General features: G+C 42.7%; 1 long non-coding RNA gene across 6 annotated transcripts in view; it reads right to left on the bottom strand.

Moving 5' to 3' along the window:
* Positions 1 to 6,149: 6,149 nt before the first annotated feature.
* Positions 6,150 to 21,291, bottom strand: part of LOC108645184 — a 125,288-nt gene continuing 110,146 nt past the window's right edge. For 5 of the 6 annotated variants that reach the window (XR_004219910.1, XR_004219905.1, XR_004219908.1 and 2 more), the window contains 2 exons: positions 6,431 to 6,515; positions 6,150 to 6,189 (listed from right to left, as the gene is read on the bottom strand). This is a non-coding gene — a long non-coding RNA (uncharacterized LOC108645184). Of the gene's footprint in view, positions 6,190 to 6,430; positions 6,516 to 10,924; positions 11,115 to 21,291 lie in introns of all 6 variants that reach the window. The other variant, XR_004219906.1, reaches the window with a different exon arrangement.

A 21,291-nucleotide genomic window follows, 5' to 3' on the forward strand; every position in this document is an offset into this window, starting at 1 on the left:
AAGTTGGTGGCACAGTGGCACTTTGGGGCTGGGAAAGAAGCGTGACAGAGAAAGAAGGTTACGTTTGGTGGGAGAGGTGGAAGGGAGTTATCAGAATAGCGGTCAGGGAAACAGTGAGTTTATAGGGAGGGCACTGGAGATTTAGAGAGAAGGTGGCATCAAGGGGTTAATAGTGCCATGTCTGGGGGCAGAGGCAAAAGAGGCTTTGGAAATGTGTAGCAGGAAATGATAAACTATTAATGGGTTAGGGCACCGGCACACAGGGCGTTTTCTTACCCACGATAAACTGAGATACCGCGGGCGAAGAAACGTCCCTAGTTCCCTTCTCACAGGCAATAATGGAAATCGCCGGTGGGGAAACCTACAATGCGCTTCCGCTTTCCTAAGTTGCCTCGCGGGGAATCTTTGGGTGACTTGAGAAACCGGAAGCAGCGCGTACGTTTCCCCCAAGTGATTTACATTACTGCCAATGGGAAAGCATTTTCAGGAGAGCAGTCGCCGGCGGTAGCGCAGATGCGGGCGACTAATCTCCTAGTATGCCATCATCCTTACCAGGGAGTTGGTAGGGGGCAGGGGCAGAGGGGGCTGAAGAGAGACAGCAGGGAGCAAACACACTGCTAAGGGTTAATATAGAGGGATTTCTCTCCATACTCCCCCCCTGCAGCTCCTCTCTGATCCTCCTTCTCTCCTGCTCATGGTATGTGCCCCCACCTGTATAGTCTGGCCAGAAATGGGCCCCTACCCTGATGTACCGCTCCATTAACTCCACACATGCTGGAAAGATCCTTGGAAAATGGGCAATAAACATTCCATTAACTCCACACATGCCGGTACGATCCTTGGAAAAAGGGCAATTAGCATTCCATTAACTCCACACATGCCGGTACGATCCTTGGAAAAAGGGCAATTAGCATTCCTTTAACTCCACACATGCCGGTACGATCCTTGGAAAAAGGGCAATTAGCATTCCATTAACTCCACACATGCCGGTACGATCCTTGGAAAAAGGGCAATTAGCATTCCATTAACTCCACACATGCCGGTACGATCCTTGGAAAAAGGGCAATTAGCATTCCATTAACTCCACACATGCTGGTACGATCCTTGGAAAAAGGGCAATTAGCATTCCATTAACTCCACACATGCTGGTACGATCCTTGGAAAAAGGGCAATTAGCATTCCATTAACCCCACACATGCCGGTACGATCCTTGGAAAAAGGGCAATTAGCATTCCATTAACCCCACACATGCCGGTACGATCCTTGGAAAAAGGGCAATTAGCATTCCATTAACTCCACACATGCCGGTACGATCCTTGGAAAAAGGGCAATAAACATTCCATTAACTCCACACATGCTGGTACGATCCTTGGAAAAAGGGCAATTAGCATTCCATTAACTCCACACATGCTGGTACGATCCTTGGAAAAAGGGCAATTAGCATTCCATTAACCCCACACATGCCGGTACGATCCTTGGAAAAAGGGCAATTAGCATTCCATTAACCCCACACATGCCGGTACGATCCTTGGAAAAAGGGCAATTAGCATTCCATTAACTCCACACATGCCGGTACGATCCTTGGAAAAAGGGCAATAAACATTCCATTAACTCCACACATGCCGGTACGATCCTTGGAAAAAGGGCAATTAGCATTCCATTAACTCCACACATGCCATATTGTTGCTGGAAAATGGGGAATAAGCAGTCCATTAACTCCAGAAATGCCTGGAAGATTGGGAAATGGGAAATGAACACTTTGTTAACACCACACAAAATACACTAATTATACACACAGTGAGAAGCAGTGAGAACTATAGCTTAAAACCCATTAAATACACTGATCTCTGAAACCCCAGACCCCTTACCCTTCCAAAAAGCAGGTCTCCTGTAGGCTGCCTTATGTTGTACCTGAAGATCTCAGCATGATAGAGTTTAGAAAGAGTTCAGAAATCTTTTGTGTTGCCAAATGTTCTCAGTAGCCCCTCCTTGTGGTAGGCATGAGAATAGCACCCAAGCTGGAGAAACCCTGTTCCCTACACACCAATATTACAACTAAAAAAGTAAAAATTTGTCAAATGCTAATTCTTGACATGCAGACGTGATGTTTTTTCGCATACAACTATTTTTTATTCTCATTCCAAACACATTAAAGTCAATGAGTGGTTTTTCGGATTCCTACCGCCAACTTTTTTTGCTGTGCAACTTTTTTCACACTCAAATCAGTGAATGGGCATTTTTTTCTCAATTTTACTATCGTGCCTTTTTTTTTCACGCACTTTATTTTTTAACACAACTATTTTCTCCAAATATATCAAAATCATTGTTATTTTTGTTGTGGTCAGTTTTTTCCCCAGTTTAACGAAAAATTTTACCAATTACGAAATGTATAATTTCATTGTGAATCCATGCCTAACGAATAAATTTGCTCATCACTAGTGCCAATACCTTTCTTTAGATGGGAGCTCCTTTGGGTCGGGCCCTCTATAGCTATTGTACTTGTTATAGGTCGGTTTGTATGGTTTCTTGTATGTTTAATGTATACATGCATTTATTGTACAACCCTGCAGAATATATTGGCGGTTTACAAATACATGTTAATAATACTTAATGCCCCCAAAACATGTAGGGTTAAGAAAAAACAGAGCTATTTCCCATTTGCTCTGTTGCCAGGGTGCAGCAGCCAGCAGTATGAAGGTTCCCATTACACACCTTTACTTTAGGCGCTGTAACGAAATTGTTTCCCCGCCGCCTAGTATCATTTATGAAAAACCACCACGACAACTGACCCCTCCCCAACAGCAAAGTTTAATGCCTACCTACACCAGTGCCGGGCACCTTGCCCCTCCCCTGCGTGTGTTAATTTGCACATTTTTGTTCATTTACGGTGCGTGAATAAACCAGTATGTGCATAGGTGCAGTCACAGGGCCCAGGGGTAAAGGGGCGACAAAAGAGATACATTCCTAGTGCCCCCACACCATTGCGCCCTAGGCACGTGCTTCTCCGCCTACCCCTAGTTCCAGCCCTGATCTGTTTCATCTACAGGGGTCCTACACATGGTGACAGGCACATTACAATGCCTTCAGTGTCCACCCCACCATCTCAGTGTGTATGACCCCCATATAAACAAACTTTGGCCACCTGAGGGCCACAGCAGATGGAAACACAATGTACTGGGGCTACCTCAGTCAACACAATAGTCCGGCAATTACCAACTGGTAAGGCAGGGAGAAAAAGCTGAGCAAATTCCGACAACTAAAGTTGGAGGCAGACTCGGTGGGAGGGGGGGTGCACAAATAGATATTGGGATAAAAGCCATAGTGAAGAGACTGACCAACAAGATAAAGAAAAGAGGGAAATGACACAAGGGACAATTTAATACAAGGTATGTAGAATGGTTGGGGGTAGAGTCAGACTGGGCCAGCGAGGCACTGGGAGAAAACTCTGTGGGCCCCGCCACAGCGGACACATTGCTTGGTCTGTGAGTAGATCTAATTGTAGGAGGTGCTGCAGCGGCAAAGAAGGAAGCGGTGCAACTGGGAGGAATGGGGGTATACGCAGGTACAAGTCCCTCTAACGTGCCGGGCTAAACAGAAGTGAACCAAGGTAAATCAGGCTGAATCCCCTAAATATGAATGCCAGGGCGCTACTGGGCAGTTTAATACCCGGTATGCATAGCATTACATAAGGATCTGGCTTGTAGAGACTTAAATATCACAAAAGTGCATACAAATAGCCATGTAATAGTCACATTTTCAGCATATTATGCTGGGTAAAACCACAAATAAAATGTTGACTCAAGAAAACCTTATATTTTAGGACAGTAAATCCTAAATGGGTAAATAGTTTTTTGTTTTTTACTAAGAATTAATGAGTCACAAGGTTTCCCTAAAATTAACAGCTTTGACAAAATACCTGAAAATCAGCACAAAGCTTGCATGTTCCAGCATCCTATCTCCCTCATCATCAGGTGCCAAGATAAATCATCCTAAAAACCAATGCCAGGGGGAAACCGAACAATGTGATGCCCAGTGTGCATAGAATTACCAAAGTATCAGATCTATAGAAACTCCAAAATCAAAAGAGCGCAATCCTTCTGTCCTTCTCCCCATCATCCACACACTTTGTATCCCACCTGAGCAACACTTTACTAACTGCCCCAACCAAATACTCCTCCCCATCCCCCCACACACTTTGTATCCCACCTGAGTAACACTTTACCCCTGCCCCAACCAAATACTCCTCCCCATCACCCACACACTTTGTATCCCACCTGAGTAACACTTTACTAACTGCCCCAACCAAATACTCCTCCCCATCCCCCACACACTTTGTATCCCACCTGAGCAACTCTTTACCCTCTGCCCCAACCAAATACTCCTCCCCATCACCCACACACTTTGTATTCCACCTGAGTAACACTTTACCCTCTGCCCTGACCAAATACTCCTTCCTATCACCCACACACTTTGTATCCCACCTAAGTAACTCTCTACCCTTTACTCGTGCCAAAAACTTCTTCTCCCCATCGCCCACACACTTTCTATCCAACCTGAGGAACTCTTTACCCTCTACCAAAACCGAATACTCATTTTCTCATTTTTACCCTCTGCACCGGCCAAATACTCCTTCTCCCCATCACCCACACACTTTCTATCCAACCTGAGAAACTCTTTACCCTCTACCAAAACCAAACACTCATTTTCCCCATCATCCACACACTTTTTATCCCACCTAAGTAACTCTTTACCCTCTGCCCCTACCAAATACTCCTTTCCTATCACCCACACACTTTGTATCCCACCTAAGTAACTCTCTACCCTCTACCCCGACCAAATACTCCTTCCTATCACCCACACACTTTGTATCCCACCTAAGTAACTCTTTACCCTCTGCCCCAACCAATACTCCTTCTCCCCATCCCCCCACACACTTTGTATCCCACCTAAGTAACTCTCTACCCTTTACTCGCACCAAAAACTTCTTCTCCCCATCGCCCACACACTTTCTATCCAACCTGAGGAACTCTTTACCCTCTACCAAAACCGAATACTCATTTTCTCATTTTTACCCTCTGCACCGGCCAAATACTCCTTCTCCCCATCACCCACACACTTTATATCCCACCTGAGTAACACATTACCCTCTGCCCCTACCAAATACTCCTTCCCATCACTCACACACTTTGTATCCCACCTGAGAGACACTTTACTATCTGCCCCAACCAAATACTCCTCCCCATCACCCACACAATTTGTATCAGGGCTATAGAGCTAAGGACAGTTAAACCTTCACTGATGATTGTAAATCCTGAACTAAAGACAGAAATACATGCACTACTGATTGTAACTCTTGTAACTATTGACTGTAACACATGCACGGCTTATTGTAACTCCTGAGATACTATCAAACATACCGGCACTGCTGATTCTAACCTCTCAGTTAGTGACAGAATACCTGCACTGCTGATTAAAAACTTCAGAGCTACTGACAGTAATACCTGCACTGCTAGTTGTGACTCTTGAGCTACTCACAGTAACATATGCACTGCTTATTTTAACTCACGAGCTACTAACAACAATACCTGCACTGCTGATTGTAACTTCTGAGCAACTGAAAGAAATACCTGCACTGCTGATTGTAATTCCTCAGCTACTGACAGAAATTCCTGCACTGTTGATTGTAACTCCTGAGTAAGTGGCATTAAAAGCTGCACTGCTGATTGTAACTCCTGAGCAAATGATTGTAATGCACTGCAGAGCGTAACTTTTGGGCTACTGACAGAAATTTATACACTGCTGATTTGTAACTCCTGAGCTACTGACATGACTAAATGCACTGCTGATTACTACTGAGATGCACTGCTGGTTGTAACTCTTGAGCTACTGAACTTTATACCATTTTAAATAAATCTACTTTACAGATTTTGGATTTTACATATACTACGCATCTGTAAGTCTGATGCCAAACGGACAATCTGGGCCAAATAGGGCTGATCTGACCATTGAGCCTTTCATTGGACCCAGATGCTGGAAGAAGAACAAGACCTTCCTCTTGTGCCACCATCTTACCTTAGGGCAGTGCTTTTCAGCCAGTCAGAATTATCAGTTCAAGCTCCTCTCAAAAGGTTCAACCTTTGACCGAGTCGCTCCATGAAGGTCCAACGTCTGGTCATTGCCCCGCCTCAGCTAAGGAAATAAGTACAGATATTGGAAAACATTAGAGTAATGTGAATACAATCACTGGGGGGCACCATCCAGTGATTCCACCTTTCCTTTTCTTTTAAGGGTATATATAACTTGATCTCTTTTTTAGGGAACCAAGGGTGTCAGGTTAGTGATCCACAAACAAAAAATAATGGCATCTAAATGAAATAATATCCTATTAAATAAGTAATAAAGTCTGGGTTTCCTTGTCCTGTATACTTACCAATGCTGCCCCAGAAGCAAGGTTCTCACGCCTCATGGAGCTCTAGGAGATTCTATCTTCCCCCTGTGTCTGAGTTGCTTTTTACCTGAGAGAACAATTCACTGACGTTAATATACTCGGCTCATTACGGCAGAACAGTAGAAGGGAATACAGAATGTGAGCGCTAGAGTACGGTAAGGATCTGACTGATCACTGTGCAGCCCTACAGATCCCGCAGGAAACTGATCTCACAGAATATAAAGTAAAACAGAGACCCAGTCTAAGGGTAATGGCACAGGGGGAGAGGCCTGCGGTACCTACAGTCCCCACCGTATTGGCCACTCACTGTAGCACCCAGGCATTTCCATGTGCTCACACTACAGAGCAAACTGACATATCCTTTATGTTTCATCCATGTTGGCCTTTATATCATTTAGATCTGTTAGCCTAGAGCAGGGGTCCTCAAACTTTTTAAACAGGGGACCAGTTCACGGGCCCTCAGACTGTTGGGGGGCGGAATACAGTGTGCATCAGCGCGTCACACCGGCCCAAGTGTCTAAGGGGCTAAGGACCACGCTGAGGCAGACAGGTAGTAGTCAGGGGTGAGGACGCAGCGGGAGCCGGTAAATGACCTTGGCAGGCCATATCTGGCCCACGGCCTATGGTTTGAGGAGCCCTGGGCTAGAGTCTTACTCGTGTCCTACTAAACTGTGTGCGGAACTAAAACTTGCAGTCTTGAACTTTTTGCAGTTTCTATTCTAATAATTGCTTTGTCTGTTGTTACTTTATAATACAAAAGAGCAATGAATATCCTAAAAAGTATATCCTTATAACTCCACACAAATTTAACATTAAGTCCAGTGGATCTAAGGTGTCCAGGGTACATATAATTCATGTACAGTATAATATATATATATAAAATCAATAAAGTTTATTAATATGCCTCTTGCTCTAAAATACCCTACAGGGGGCCCTACAACAACAGTAACTCCTGTATAGACAAATACATTTTACGCAAACGAGAACCATTCCCAAAAGAAATAAAATAATAAGTCACACAAATCAATCGGTTGGGATTGGGAGTCGCACCACTCAATAGATTTAATATCAACAGGTTGATATATTTTCTTTAAGACAAGTCACAGAGTCTCAGTGGGGGTATGTGAATCCACATGACATTCAATGATTATATAATAAGACTCCAAATTGATAATGCCTTGTATTTGATGGTAACTAAGCTGACTAGATCCATATTAGTGGCAAAACAATCCTACTGGGTTTATTAAAACCTAAATAGTTATTTATTGGGTTTATTTAACGCTTAAATGGTTTTAATCAGACTTAAGGCATGGTGATCCAAATTACAGAAAGATCCCTTATCCAGAAAACCCCAAAGCATTGGATAATAGATCCTATCCCTGTGCTTCAGAATATGTGCGCTGGTATTTCCCCACTCTTTGAAGGTTTGAACTTCAAAACGTAGTGACATCTAGTGGGAAACTAAGGGTAGTGCACAAATTGACTAACAGTCAATATTCTGATAACACAATTAGAATACATGGGCATACTGCACTTAGGGGCCCATTCATTAAAGTATGATTTTTTAAAATAATAAGACTTTCCGTGGTACGTACATTCTTCCACGAAAAAGTCCTATTTTTCATACTTTTTCGTTACCCATTCCAGCTTTGGTATCGTACTGTTTTTTTAAAATACATTACATTGGAACAGCCAGTAGAAGAAACCCCTGTAGTGCCCTGACACACTCTAATTGCCATAGGTTTGTGTTCCTGCCACTGGTTAGGCTCATGTCACACAAGGCACTTTGTCTCCCTGGGATATTTTACCAAAAAGTGCACATGATCTTCTTCCACATCTACCAGTCACTTAACCCTTTCACCAACAGCCGATTTGGTCACTTTGCAGGTACTTTCATTGCCCAACAGATTTTGAACATTTGTACACTCTTTAATTTTAGGGGGCCTTTCCTGGGGGGCATTTAAATTTACCCAGGGGAAAAAAACTATATAATTTTTTTCAGGACAACTTCAAGGGGACGTAAAGGCAAAAATGAATAATTGCTAAACACATTCACTGCGCCGTGGGGAGCAATATTGCAGTACACACTGACTCAAACCATTTGCGCATTGGAGCTCTGGAATTTTGTTTGTTGGGCATATCCCCCCTGCTTGAGCTCTGCGTGCCTCCCCACTAAGGGCCACTGGCCGACCAGAACTTTCTGTTACTGGCCACCAATAAGATTTGAGCGGGCCTATAGGCGCACACAGTAAGAGGCACGTCAGCACTATTCTTATTGGCAATTGGGAACAGCAGGGAACAGGGACTGCCTGCTAATTCACTTTGGAGCTGATATGCAACCACCAAATGTTTTCCCCAACGAGGGCAATTTGAGTGCTTCAGTCTTGTAAATGGTGGATAAGTTTTAATCAGTATATATTGCAAAATTGTTCCTTATGGACTAAACAATGCATATAGTAGTTATTATTATTTGCCTTTACATACACTTTAATATTAAAATAGGCTAGCATTTGGTGTAATTCCCCTTCTGCAACAAGAAAGTGGCTTCAAAATGCCTAAACATAATTGTTATAGATCACAAACTCCCAGCAGCACACTGACCCATTCCTACAGCACTGCTCCAGTAAGCTGCACACTTCTGATTTCAAGGCCAAATGTTCCTCTAACAGTAGGTTTCCCCTAGCAAACCATACATTTCTGGAAAGAACACATTCTGACAAATCCAATATAGGTAATTGTGCCTTTCTACTCCAAACTGCAATGCTTTCCTAAAATTATCGTTTTTGTTAATAAAAATGTGTTAACTTTTTTAAAAATGGTTTCAGTCTACAGCATCTTATCTCCCACAGGTCATTAGGTACCAAAATAAAACACCCGAAGTATGAATGCCAGGGGTCCTCTGAACAGTTTGTAAAGGCCCCAAGATGAAAACAAACTATATTTTTATATATTTTTATATTATTTCCTCAAATCCATCCATCCAAATGTCTTTCTACTCCAAAATAGCAAGCCGCAAAGCTTTGCTAAAATCACCATAAAACTTCCACTCTGCAGAATCTTATCTGCTACATATCATTAGGTACCAAGATAAAACACTCTATATATGAATGCCAGGGGTCCTCTGAACAGTTTAATGCCCAATGTACAAAGGTTTATGAAAGTACAAGGCATAAAGAGACCCCAAAATATACCTTGGGCATACAAATTTCATGTTTTACATTTACACTAATTCGTAAACAAACCACCAGTTTCAGGGTATTAGCACATAGGGAGATTAGCCGCCCGAGATAAATCTTCACTACCTCAGATCTCCCTGAAACACTTTCCCACCGGTTCCCTCACAAGGAAACTTAGAATTTCTTCAAAAACCTCAGACGGCAGCGCCCCCGGAGTTACCTGGGGCGGCAAAAAGCCGTTCCTGGTAACTTTAAGAGCCAAATTTCCATTTCTTAATATGGAATTTCGGCTCTGCTAGTGTAGAGAGCTCTATTACACTCTCTACACCAGCGCTGCGCCCCCCTCTGGCGCTGTAAATGTAAGCGCAGGGGGGCCGAGAGGGGCAGCATCGGAGGCCTGAAACGCCCATGAGCAACATGTATGTTTTCCCACCAGAGAGTAACATTATCGGCAGTGGGAAAGCATTTTAAAGAGAGCGTTTGCCCGCAGTAGGTAAGATTTATTGCGGGCGACTAATCTCCCCGTGTGGAGTCACCCTTAAATAATCTCTCCAAAATCGCAGACCTGTATCTGTAAGAGACCTGCTGTATGTACCCACATGTATAGCAGCCCCATGCAATAAACAGTAACGCCCCCAATGTTCCTTACTATACACTCTATCCAAATACTGTTTCACTGCAGTTTTCAATGGAAAAAGTGAAAGAAGGGAAATCTGCAAAAACACAGCAAATGTCTTTTAGAAAAGTCTATTGTGGTTCAGCTATAAAATATGTCAATATAAAAAAATATAAATTTTAGATGGCTTTAGTTGAAAACTATTACAAACCAAATTGTTTTTTTTTTATCTGTGAAAGGGTCACAATCCACAATGTGCAAACAAAAAACGCATTAATAATAAAACATGTAAAATAATAATAATTTTAAACATTTTCAGGAAACTTTGACACATTGCTCCCTGACACGTTTGGTCTCTTCAGCTTTATCCTGAGCATAAAAACATCGCTAATTCTTATTTCCAAATAAAAATCCCTGAGCAAATGCCCTAAGCCGGACGTTGCAGGAAGTTGGTGCTAAAAGAAAAACCCTTCTGTGCCAATGCGCCACACACCCATGTGGTTTCCTCCTTGGTAGAGCAAACGTGGCTGTAATAGCTATATGGGCCATACTAGGGAACCATAACTATAAATAACATTTGTTTTATATTTTATTTATTTATTTTTTTTGGTGTAAATTGAATTACTCTCATCAGTTTCCTACCATCTCCTAATTGTTTCCCCCACCCCACATGAGAGACTTTACCTTTTCTGGTAACTGTATTTTTCTGGTTTTCTGCCCAAGGTTGTTAGGATGAATGTGGGGCGGTGGCTGCAGCAGAGGCCAGAGAACCCCCTCCAATCTGACCCTCCTTCTACTGATTTCTTCTTTTTCACAATACAAGGCAGAGGCCGGAACTTGGAACCAACAGAGAAAGCTTCCGGAAGTCTCCCTGCTGCAGTAATAAAAGTGAGTGAATGAAAGAGCAGCGCCCCCTGCTGTCCAAACCTGCTTCAGCTCTCCAGCGCTCCATAGAACTGTGTGAAAGGCTTTCAGTGACTCTCATTCTGGGTTAAGCCCCGCCCCTCTGCTTGGGAATGTGAAATGGAACAGCCGGAAGCAGGAAGCGGAACTGGATTTGTGCTAAGAGGAGACTGATTTCAATTACCTGGGGGAGGTTACTAAATGGCGTAATGCATATTGGCAAATGAACCAAAGTGTATAATAATGTGTAATGCCTCAAACACCCAAAGCAAAATCAACTACAAAAAGCCCAAGATTGTAAAAATACATATATAATAAATTACAAAAATGTATTAAAGAAAACTGCTACTGGGTTTTATTGTGATGTGCTGCTATGTGAGTCTATAGGCCGGCACATGGGATGCCACTGAAGGAGGGGCGTATGATAGGCAGCACTGTCCCAGAGTACATTGGGGGCGGATAAATGTCTCTCCACAAGAGAAAGGGTAAATTAGACCAAATGTGTTTGTGGGAAACACACAGTCATTTAAGACAAATTGCACATAGGCTGCTCCTCTGCCCAACAGGTACAACTTCCACTCCCACTTAAAGGGGAAGCATGTCTCTTCACAAAATAATACAAAATCAGTTTATATATTATTTCCCCTAAATATTTCTTTGCAGGGATTAGTCTGTGGTTCTCCTTTAAGAGGAGAGGCTACCCATATAATTCATGTACATAATCTCTGGGTTTGGAAAATGATCCTCCCCTTTTCGCTCACTAGGGTTGTTCCCAATACACTGCTTACTAATGTTGCAAAGTCCTCAGAGCACTTCAAGAGAATATCAAAGTGCGTGTTATGTCTCCCCCAGACCCTGCAGACCAGTCAGGGTTCTCCTTTTTAGAATTTAGTTAATAACAATTTGGATAAGAAATGAGATTTTATCCGAGAGGCATTGCAGATACAAAGCGGCCATGTTACTAAGGTTCTGTTCCAAAGCCCCACAGTAGGAGACCATTGCTTTCTCCTCCACTCCTTGACCATCAGATAAATCATTTGGAGGACAATTTTCATTGTTACCAAACTTGCCATAAATAAAGCCATTCCCTGAATTTAACATGCTGATTTGATGCATTCCTTCTTCCTGGAAATGATGAGAGAAAAGTCTAAAATGGAATGAAGCTGCTGATCCCTGGAACGAGCACTGTACTTTGTAGCACTTTGAGGTAAAGGGAATCGTGAAGGAGAAGGTCTTTCTGCCGATGGCCAACCCGATGATTGCAGGGTACATGGAGCTGTACTCAGTTTAGTTGGTAAGGCATTAGTACATCCAGCAGACTGGAGAGCTTCCTTGGTCTTATTTGGTGTAGGGTGGGAAAATGACTTGCCATTACGTGTAAATATCAATTTCAAGGGAAACCCCAGTGATAGCAGATCTTGTGAGATCTGGGGATCTGATCGATGTGCAGAAACTGAGATGGTAAATGGTAAAGCATTCTTGCAATTCTGACTCCAAGTGCTTATAAGAGTCTGGAATTCCTCGTTTTCTTATCTCGACAAAACCTGTTCTCCAGGTATTCTAATTTCAACTGGAGGTTCAGAACCTGTTGTTTAATTCAATTACTTAATTAAGTCCATTTTTGTATTGTCCATCCTTGATTCGAGTGTATCTGTGTGTCTTGCCAATTCTTTATCTTTCTCAGAAACAGTAGTGATTTGTGCAGTAGCCTTGTCCATTAATGACTGGAACACCACTAGAACACTGTCAGATTGGTCAACAGTTAGAGGACTTGTTTGAGTAGTTTGGGAAGTGGGAATTGCAGATTCCGCTTCCGCCCCATCCGAGTTGTGTGCAGATTGTATCAAACAACCAATTTGTTGTTTCAAGAAAGCGACAATTGGTTTTGTGGATAAAGGAAGGGAGAGGTTTTGCTTTTTTCTTTGATCATTAAAGATAAATGAAATTGTAATCCAGGAGAAAGTTAAGTGGCACAGTAATGTGGAGGAAAATACTTGTAAAGAGAAATATTTAGCTGCACAGTAATAAAACATCACCTTTCCAAGATGATCTGGTGTTATGGTGCCATCTTATGGTGAAGGAGTTGAACTACAAAAGTATTTGACAATACAGTCCACAACCTCACAGTCCCAAAATTACTGAATATAACAGTGCATTTTTAAAGTGTTGAGAAAAAGCTGAAAGCCAGTGATAGGTTCTCCAATATCATAGAGCGGTTTGAGATATAAACCTTTCAAAGTGTTGTAGGAGATCTTAACGTCAATACGTCAGGTTATTAAACTCTTTATGCAGTTGTATTAGTCCAAGGGGCATATTCATTATAGTGTGGAAGCCAACATCACCAGTCATGTTGCCAATAAAAACCAATTAGCAATTAGAATTTGAACGGTCAACTACAAAAACAAAGATCTTATTGGCTGCTATGGGCAACATCACCAGTAATGTTTGCCTCCAATGTTAATAATTACTGCCCCAAGTGTAAGACTAATAACCTTATGACTTACAATAACCATATGAATGCCATGGTCAGAACATAAAGTAAATCAGCCTATGCATTCCCAAGTAGAAGCAACAAGGTCAATAAATTCATTCCAAGGCTTAATAGTTGCTATAGTTGCCTGGAGCTAAAACAAAAACAATTATGCCTCCATATAACTATAGAAAAAAGTCCAGAAAAATGGTAGAGAAGTTTTCCAAATGTCAATCAAATATACTTAAATTTCCATGTAGTTGACCGCTTAAAAGCTACAATGCTCAAAAAAGAGATAGGTATGTGGCAAAGCTAACTGGGCAGAGATTTGCAGGCTCCAAATGGGCAGCAGGCGTCTCGCTCAGGAGTACTCCAAGTCCATCTCTGTAAAGAAAAGGGACAGCTAGCGGGGGAAAAGGCATCCCTAATTTCACAAAAGAGACTGCAAATAGTCAACTCCAGTCAAGATTAACTGGCGCTCCGAGATCTGCGGCCTGCTTGCTGGGCGATGGCCATGCTCAGAAATACTTAGTACAAGTATTAAGTGAAGGGCTGTCATGTTCACTTACTAGAGTTTTTAATATATTCGAAACAATTGTTGTTGTTTACTGCTTTATTCAAAAAATAGCCTTAAAGAAATATTTTTTTACATCATGCAGGGAACTCGAGTTGTGAGAGGGATGTTCCCTTGCAAGAACAATGTAATAAGGAACTGATAGATACTACCAAGTTTAAGCATAAGAGCAACTTTTATCCTGGGCAATATGGAGGGACACTTCTAGATCCAGTTGTTCTGACCCAGTACAATAACATAGTAACATAGTAACATAGTAAGTTGGGTTGAAAAAAGACATACGTCCATCAAGTTCAACCATAATGCCTATACCTAACCTGCCTAACTACAAGTTGATCCAGAGGAAGGCAAAAAACCCCATCTGAAGCCTCTCTAATTTGCCTCAGAGGGGAAAAAATTCCTTCCTGACTCCAAGATGGCAATCGGACCAGTCCCTGTATCAACTAGTACTAAGAGCTATCTCCCATAACCGTGTATTCCCTCACTTGCTAAGAATCCATCCAGCCCCTTCTTAAAGCTATATAATGTATCAGCCAGTACGACTGATTCGGGGAGGGAATTCCACAACTTCACAGCTCTCACTGTAAAAAATCCTTTCCGAATATTTAAATGGAACCTCCCTTCTTCTAAACGGAGTGGGTGCCCTCGTGTCCGTTGGAAGGACCTACTGGTAAATAAAACATTAGAGAGGTTATTATATGATCCCCTTATATATTTATACATAGTTATCATGTCACCTCTTAAGCGCCTCTTCTCCAGTGTAAACAGACCCAACTTGGCCAGTCTTTCTTCATAACCGAGACTTTCCATACCCTTTACCAGCTTAGTTGCCCTTCTCTGGACCCTCTCTAGCTCAATAATGTCCCGTTTGAGCACTGGAGACCAAAACTGAACAGCATATTCTAGATGGGGCCTTACCAGTGCTCTGTAAAGGGGAAGAATAACCCCCTCCTCCCGTGAATCTATACCCCTTTTAATACAGCTCAGAACCTTGTTTGCCCTTGCAGCTGCTGCCTGGCATTGCTTGCTACAGCCAAGTTTATTATCTACAAGGACTCCAAGATCCTTCTCCATTATGGATTTGCCTAGTGCAGTCCCATTAAGGTTATACGGGGCTTGCATATTTTTACATCCCAGGTGCATGACCTTACATTTATCCACATTAAATCTCATCTGCCACTTAGCTGCCCAGATTGCCAGTTGGTCAAGATCCTGCTGCAGGGATGTCACATCCTGGATAGAATTGACTGGTCTGCAGAGTTTTGTGTCATCTGCAAACACTGATACATTACTCATAATACCCTCCCCTAAGTCATTTATGAACAAATTAAACAAAAGTGGACCCAGTACAGAACCCTGAGGGACCCCACTGAGAACCTTACTCCAAGTAGAGAATGTGCCATTAACAACCACCCTCTGTACCCGATCCTGTAGCCAGTTTTCTATCCATGTGCAAACGGCTTCACTAAGACCAATAGACCTTAGCTTAGAAAGCAGTCGTTTGTGGGGAACGGTATCAAATGCTTTGGCAAAATCCAAATAGATTATATCTACTGCATCCCCACTGTCCAGCTTCTTACTTACCTCATCATAAAAAGCAATTAAATTGGTCTGACATGACCTGTCCTTCCTAAAGCCATGCTGATTACTGCTCATAATGCCATTCTCCACTACATAATTTTGAATGTGATCCCTTAACAAGCCTTCAAATAACTTGCCCACCACGGATGTCAAACTTACAGGCCTATAATTGCCAGGCTGAGATCTTATTCCCTTTTTAAATATGGGAGTGACATTCGCCTTCTTCCAATCCCTAGGTACCATACCTGATGAAAGAGAGTCTGAGAATATCAGAAACAAGGGCCACTGCAATTCTGCCCCTAGCTCTCTCAGTACCCGAGGGTGTATTCCATCTGGCCCAGGTGCCTTGTTTACATTTATCGTGTGTAACCCTTTAAGCACCATATCCTGTGCCAACCACTGTGTAACACATAGTAACATAGTAAGTTGGGTTGAAAAAAGACATACGTCCATCAAGTTCAACCATAATGCCTATACCTAACCTGCCTAACTACAAGTTGATCCAGAGGAAGGCAAAAAACCCCATCTGAAGCCTCTCTAATTTGCCTCAGAGGGGAAAAAATTCCTTCCTGACTCCAAGATGGCAATCGGACCAGTCCCTGGATCAACTAGTACTAAGAGCTATCTCCCATAACCGTGTATTCCCTCACTTGCTAAGAATCCATCCAGCCCCTTCTTAAAGCTATATAATGTATCAGCCAGTACGACTGATTCGGGGAGGGAATTCCACAACTTCACAGCTCTCACTGTAAAAAATCCTTTCCGAATATTTAAATGGAACCTCCCTTCTTCTAACCGGAGTGGGTGCCCTCGTGTCCGTTGGAAGGACCTACTGGTAAATAAAACATTAGAGAGGTTATTATATGATCCCCTTATATATTTATACATAGTTATCATGTCACCTCTTAAGCGCCTCTTCTCCAGTGTAAACAGACCCAACTTGGCCAGTCTTTCTTCATAACTGAGACTTTCCATACCCTTTACCAGCTTAGTTGCCCTTCTCTGGACCCTCTCTAGCTCAATAATGTCCCGTTTGAGCACTGGAGACCAAAACTGAACAGCATATTCTAGATGGGGCCTTACCAGTGCTCTGTAAAGGGGAAGAATAACCCCCTCCTCCCGTGAATCTATACCCCTTTTAATACAGCTCAGAACCTTGTTTGCCCTTGCAGCTGCTGCCTGGCATTGCTTGCTACAGCCAAGTTTATTATCTACAAGGACTCCAAGATCCTTCTCCATTATGGATTTGCCTAGTGCAGTCCCATTAAGGTTATACGGGGCTTGCATATTTTTACATCCCAGGTGCATGACCTTACATTTATCCACATTAAATCTCATCTGCCACTTAGCTGCCCAGATTGCCAGTTGGTCAAGATCCTGCTGCAGGGATGTCACATCCTGGATAGAATTGACTGGTCTGCAGAGTTTTGTGTCATCTGCAAACACTGATACATTACTCATAATACCCTCCCCTAAGTCATTTATGAACAAATTAAACAAAAGTGGACCCAGTACAGAACCCTGAGGGACCCCACTGAGAACCTTACTCCAAGTAGAGAATGTGCCATTAACAACCACCCTCTGTACCCGATCCTGTAGCCAGTTTTCTATCCATGTGCAAACGACTTCACTAAGACCAATAGACCTTAGCTTAGAAAGCAGTCGTTTGTGGGGAACGGTATCAAATGCTTTGGCAAAATCCAAATAGATTATATCTACTGCATCCCCACTGTCCAGCTTCTTACTTACCTCATCATAAAAAGCAATTAAATTGGTCTGACATGACCTGTCCTTCATAAAGCCATGCTGATTACTGCTCATAATGCCATTCTCCACTACATAATTTTGAATGTGATCCCTTAACAAGCCTTCAAATAACTTGCCCACCACGGATGTCAAACTTACAGGCCTATAATTGCCAGGCTGAGATCTTATTCCCTTTTTAAATATGGGAGTGACATTCGCCTTCTTCCAATCACTAGGTACCATACCTGATGAAAGAGAGTCTGAGAATATCAGAAACAAGGGCCACTGCAATTCTGCCCCTAGCTCTCTCAGTACCCGAGGGTGTATTCCATCTGGCCCAGGTGCCTTGTTTACATTTATCGTGTGTAACCCTTTAAGCACCATATCCTGTGCCAACCACTGTGTAGTTGGAGCTGAGGCAACAGTGAAGCTATTGGGTGAGACTTGGCCCACTGGCTCCTCTACTGTATACACAGAAGAAAAGAACTGGTTAAGCACATCTGCCTTTTCTGTATCCGCTGTAACCATATTGTTATTATAACTCAATGGGGCCACACCCTCAACCTGCATCTGACAACCATTTCTGCTCTGTATTTTTATCAGAAAACATAATGCCCCAATCTATGCCCTGAAAAAGGAAAGCTTTTAAGAAATATAAGTCAGAGGGGACAGTAGCTGCGTTTAATGAATATAAACACTATAACAAGTGTTGTAAAACAGCAATCCGGAAGGCAAAGATAGAAAATGAGGAGCTGGAGCTGTAGTTGGAGCTGAGGCAACAGTGAAGCTATTGGGTGAGACTTGGCCCACTGGCTCCTCTACTGTATACACAGAAGAAAAGAACTGGTTAAGCACATCTGCCTTTTCTGTATCCGCTGTAACCATATTGTTATTATAACTCAATGGGGCCACACCCTCAACCTGCATCTTTTTACTATTAATATACTTAAAAAACTTTTTGGGGTTAGTCTTGGCCTCGGCCGCGATGCGCTCCTCATTTTCTATCTTTGCCTTCCGGATTGCTGTTTTACAACACTTGTTATAGTGTTTATATTCATTAAACGCAGCTACTGTCCCCTCTGACTTATATTTCTTAAAAGCTTTCCTTTTTTTCCCTATTAACTTCTTTACCTCAGAGTTAAGCCACATGGGGTGATTCTTAACACTTCTACTTTTTCTTATTAATGGAATGAATTGAGAACAGTAATGATTTAATATCATTTTAAATGACAACCATTTCTGCTCTGTATTTTTATCAGAAAACATAATGCCCCAATCTATGCCCTGAAGCGCTGCCCTTAAGGAGCTAAAATTTGCCTTCCTAAAATTCAGTGTCTTTGTTGCACTGGGCAGGTTAATAACAGAAGCTGCAGACACAGCAAATAAGTTTCTCTTTGATGCTGTTCAGATTCCCAAAGCTTGCTATTGAACCTTATAAACGCACACTGATTTGCAGAATGCAGTACGCTAGACTCAGGGATAACATTCCCCGTGTTGCTGCTGTTCAGTGCGTAACTGCATCTCCCACAGAGGCTTCTGGGAATCATAGTCGAACAACAGAAAGGCCAGTGACTGCTTGAGACCTGTGCCTGTGGAGAAACCTGTGTATCTGCCGGAAGGATGAAGAAGGCCTGCACAGAATGATGAGCACCATATAAAAACAATAAAAACAAAAAATCTTACCTGACAACAATCTGCTTTCTGATTCCCAGCGTCCCCAAGTATAGATGACTAGAAGCATTTTATGTTTAACTGTGGAGAGAGGCAAAACAGGTGTAAGAACAACATAGAAACTGGTTGGCATAGTTCCATCTGCAACATGTAGGCAGTTAACTTATGGGCAAACTTTGTCTTTAAGTGATAGAGCTCCTAATTTGTGTATGGCCACTCGGTAATTATTGGCCCTGCAAATTCATAGAACTGGGCAGCACTGCAACTAAAGCTCTGCAGCACCACTTGCCAATTCTTTAATACACATTGGGGCACATTCATCAAAGTACGAGTTCGAATCCCGAAATGGGAAAAATTCGGATTAAATACGATCATTTCTGATGATCGCAAATCGGAACAGTCATGGTAATATATTGTAAAATATTGTATTGGCGATCCAAAAGTCACAAAATTTTCGTATCGAACGATTGTAAACGGCTGGAAAACCTTTCTGAATTTGATCCTTCAGTGCATGATTTTGGAAGCCTCCCATAGGGCTCAATGGCACTCTGCAGCTCCAACCCGGCCCAAGGAAAGTCTCCCATAGGGCTCAATGGCACTCTGCAGCTCCAACCCGGCCCAAGGAAAGTCTCCCATAGGGCTCAATGGCACTCTGTAGCTCCAACCTGGCCCAAGGAAAGTCATGATACCGAAGCTTGAATGAATCCAAAACTTTTGTACTTGGCGCAACAATACGATTTTGTCGCACAAATTTTGTTGCAAAGTACGAAAAAGTCACGCAAATGTGCGAAAAAGTCGTGCAAAGTATGAAAAAGTCGCAGAAAATACCCACAGTACGAACCAATATGAATTTTTTGTATTCGGAGTCAATGGTACTTTGATAAATGTGCCCCATAATGTAAGTTTATGTTGAATAATTAATGCATACGTTGCCCCTGTCCCTATCTGGGAAGGACATGCCATGTGTGGGAATATTACAGAGAGGGCAGGTTTGGGGGCTGATTGGGGCATGCCAGGGTATGTAAGAATAAATAGTGCAGTGTAAGTGCCATTGCGCAGGACATACACTATACCTACATAGAGAATGACATGAACATATTTACCAAAAAAAGGATTTAAAGAGAGAAGTTGCACAAATTACTACACAAATGAAGTAACACGTGTTAAAGGAAAACAAAGGGTTTAACCCCGGGGGCGCCAATTTGTCAGCATCACCCTCTGGCTTATTGACACAACCTTTATTATATTGCGGCTACACTTAATCATCATCATTTATTGGTTGATCAAATTTACCCTCGCTTCTCTGTGGAAACGCACTAGCAGAATGGCTTGACCATTTGGGGGCCTCCTCTCCTTATACAATAATCTCCTTTTCTGTCATACATACAATATAAAAGCTTCTCCCGGCTGTCTCACTACAGCATGTAGGTTTCCTACTAACCAACACCTGAACGCTCAGTCCCTAACTGCTGCACAATAGCCCAGGTTACTAACTCCAAACGCTACCTCCTTGTTGGGGCAAAAGACTGCCCTTGATACCCTAACAACTACCTAGGCAGCCCCAAGGTGGCACTGGCACACTGTGCTCCTACTTCCCCTGGTCTTGGCTAAGTGCAGCCCTCCTTACAGTCTCACAGCTGTCAAACTGACAGCACTGGCACAATGGGGGTATAGCATTTTATCCCAATAACCGGAAGTGACCTCACACACAAACACATTTCCAGAAGTGACATCACACGTATCCACAAAATCGCTGCTGAAGCGGAAATATTGTACCCCCATATGTGCAAATGCATCAAATGCCGTCACCAAATGCTTACTGCACATGCGTGCCCGAAATTCCCCAAAGGACTTTGTGAGATAAATTGGGAGAATGCTGCTTGGGGACGGGAGAACGGGAGAGAGCCCCCTATGGCCTAATAGGCAGTACCCTTTTATAAGGCTGCGCCCCGTGTGTACATGTGACATCAGTACGCACGGGGCGCAACCTTATAAAAGGGCCTGTCGCCGCCGCACAAGGATCCATATAAGAAGCTGAGCCGAACAAGGAGCAGGAGCGCCTGGCTCAAATCAGCGCATCCCTCCGTCCAGGCTAGTTCAATGAAT

The sequence above is a fragment of the Xenopus tropicalis genome, chromosome 8, assembly GCF_000004195.4.
Source record: "Xenopus tropicalis strain Nigerian chromosome 8, UCB_Xtro_10.0, whole genome shotgun sequence".
Lineage (NCBI taxonomy): Eukaryota > Metazoa > Chordata > Amphibia > Anura > Pipidae > Xenopus > Xenopus tropicalis.